Source organism: Otolemur garnettii, unplaced genomic scaffold, assembly GCF_000181295.1.
Source record: "Otolemur garnettii isolate 467f Iridium unplaced genomic scaffold, OtoGar3 scaffold00052, whole genome shotgun sequence".
Classification (NCBI taxonomy): Eukaryota; Metazoa; Chordata; class Mammalia; order Primates; family Galagidae; genus Otolemur; species Otolemur garnettii.
The window spans coordinates 6,417,301-6,419,641 of NW_003852447.1; the positions used below are offsets into that span (position 1 = coordinate 6,417,301).

Sequence of the window (2,341 nt, forward strand, 5' to 3'; positions counted from 1 at the left end):
GAACCCACCCTCCCTCCCTCCCCGCCACCAGCGGCGGCCCCGTCCCTCCCCCCTGCCCCTGCGCCCGCCGCAGCGCCGGGCTCAGTAATGGCGGCCACTCGGGCTCCCTCTCGCTGACGGATCTCCCCCTCTCTCCCGAACTTTACCTCAGCATCTCTCCCGGCGCGCACCGCCGGAACGCACGCGCGCGCGCAGCCACACACCCGGACGGAGGCGGAGCGGCGGCGCAGCCTGGACGGGTCGCGCGCGCGCGCGCCCCCGGCCCCACAATCCCCCGCCCCTGCCTGGCTCACCTCGCGACGCCTCCCGTGCAGCGCGCCCGGCACGGCCCCGCCCCTGCCCTCGTCTCCCGGGAGCCTGGGAAGGCGCGAGCGATCGAGCCTGAGGGAGGAGAGCGAGCGCGCGAGGCCGCGTCCTCGCTCGCGTCCCCGCTCCATCTCCCCCCTGCTCCCCCATTGGCTTCTGCCCCTCCCCCTCTTTCTCCGCCTCTCCCACCCATTGGTTCCCTCTCCTACTCCATTCCTTCTCACCTTTTCCCTTTTACCCATTGGCGTGAGTATTTTTCCTCAGCTTTCCCCTTTCTCCGTGTTCTGCTCCTCCTCCATCCCATCCTCCACGCTTCGGAAGCTGCTGTCGTGCTGCCCAGAGCACCGTCGTCCCTGAACTTCCCCTGCTTTCCAGCCCTTTCCTTCTGTTCCGGTTTCTGGTCGTAACTCAGAGCATACCACAGTACTGCAAAGGAACCTTCTGTATTAGCCGTGGCAAAACATGGCATGGGCACGGCATGCTTCTCCATATATCCTTCTGTGGTCTCTGAGCAGTAAGGAATAAAAGGGAGGAAAATATGCGCCCAAGCTCGCTGGCAGGGACATGCTCGCGGTATGCATGCTCCTGTGTGTGCAGGCAGTTTTTTTGGCAGGGGATCGCCTCCCAACTGCAGGCATCACCCTCCCAGGACCTGGAGCCACACTCACCCAGAAGGCAAACTTTATGGGAGCAAGAAGAGGAGTCCATTTCTTTGTCGACACGGCACAGGGACCCCAGCCCTTGATTCAGTCCGTTCTTCGATGGAAGTTGAGCAAGATGCCAAGACTTGGAGTGGGTATTAGAGTGGTCCCAAAGACCCCTGCTGACAACACTACCAAGCCCTGCTTTAGGAACTACCCGCCACCTGGCTTTTATTAAACTGCCTTTAAATATAGTCACTATTTTTTGAGACTTACAGAATTGCTCAAGTTTGGGGGTACAGTTTCATTGGGATTTCGGTGTATCATCAGTCAATGGGGGAGGAGAAAGGACAGGAGAAACCACTGCCTTTGCTTTTACTAATTGAAGAAACGAGCCCTGTGACTTTCCCAAGGTCAACAGAATCTGCCTTACACAGAGGTCCTAAAATAGTTGCCAGCAGATAAAAGAATGAGCAAAAACGCAAATCTACCCCCACATCGTTTGGGAAATCTAAGAGGAAGAAATAATTGGTGGAGAATTTCTCTTTGGGAAGGATTTATTTCCTGCACTAAAAATACTGTAGTTGATCATCAGGAAAGTTAACATACAAAAAGTCTTTTAAATTCAAGTTATTCTTTATTTCTTACGCTACATAAGGTACTGAAGTTAGCCAAGGTTGCTTTTCAGTGTTATAATGATGCAGCTGCCACCAACCAGGAGTATATTTACAGTTTGTCAGTAAAGAAAGCAAAAACTGCCTGTTGGTAAAAATTTGTTAGAAAATATTTGTCAGTAAATCTGTCATAATATTCCAGCAGAAGTTCTGTTCGTTTGTTCCATTCCCCTGCCCTCCTACTCTCTATATTTCTCAAAGGTAAAACTTTATAATAGATAAAGACAGAAGAGACAGTTCTCATATTTCTGTCTCTCACTCCCTGATTATAAAAATGCATGGCTAGAATTCCTTACGCCAGCTACTCCCTTGCATCTGAATGCTACCTACTGAATAGGTTAAGTTAGGTCTGTAGGTAATTCTTTCAGTTACAAACTGTAGGATAGAAAGAGGGACTCTGAAGAAAATTTGGAGTGAAAGAAAACTGAGAGAAGGAAAAGAAGTAAAAGAGGAAAGAAAGAAATTAGGGAGAAGGAGTCCAGTTATCCACACCACTTAAATAGGTGGGAAGGCTAGTGCATTTAAATGTATTTTTGATCTTTGTACTAAAAACGCTTAAAAATATGTGAAGCCAATTCAAAGGTATAACCTGAGTAAAATGTTAAGTACTATCAAGTGTCCACCCTAAAGATACCTTAAAAATTATTTCCTAAATGAGCAGAAATTTTAATAATCATGGGCATGTATCAATGTAAATTAAAATCAAATCAGGGCCTTTAA

The 2,341-nt window shown here is 49.5% G+C and overlaps 1 protein-coding gene across 1 annotated transcript in view; it reads right to left on the reverse strand.

The window, feature by feature from the left end:
* ARHGAP5 (Rho GTPase activating protein 5) overlaps positions 1–186 on the reverse strand; it is a 73,448-nt gene extending 73,262 nt beyond the window's left edge. The window contains exon 1 of the mRNA XM_023514384.1: positions 147–186. The gene's annotated coding sequence lies outside the window, so the exon portion shown is untranslated. The remainder of the gene's footprint in view (positions 1–146) is intronic.
* Positions 187–2,341: the final 2,155 nt, after the last annotated feature.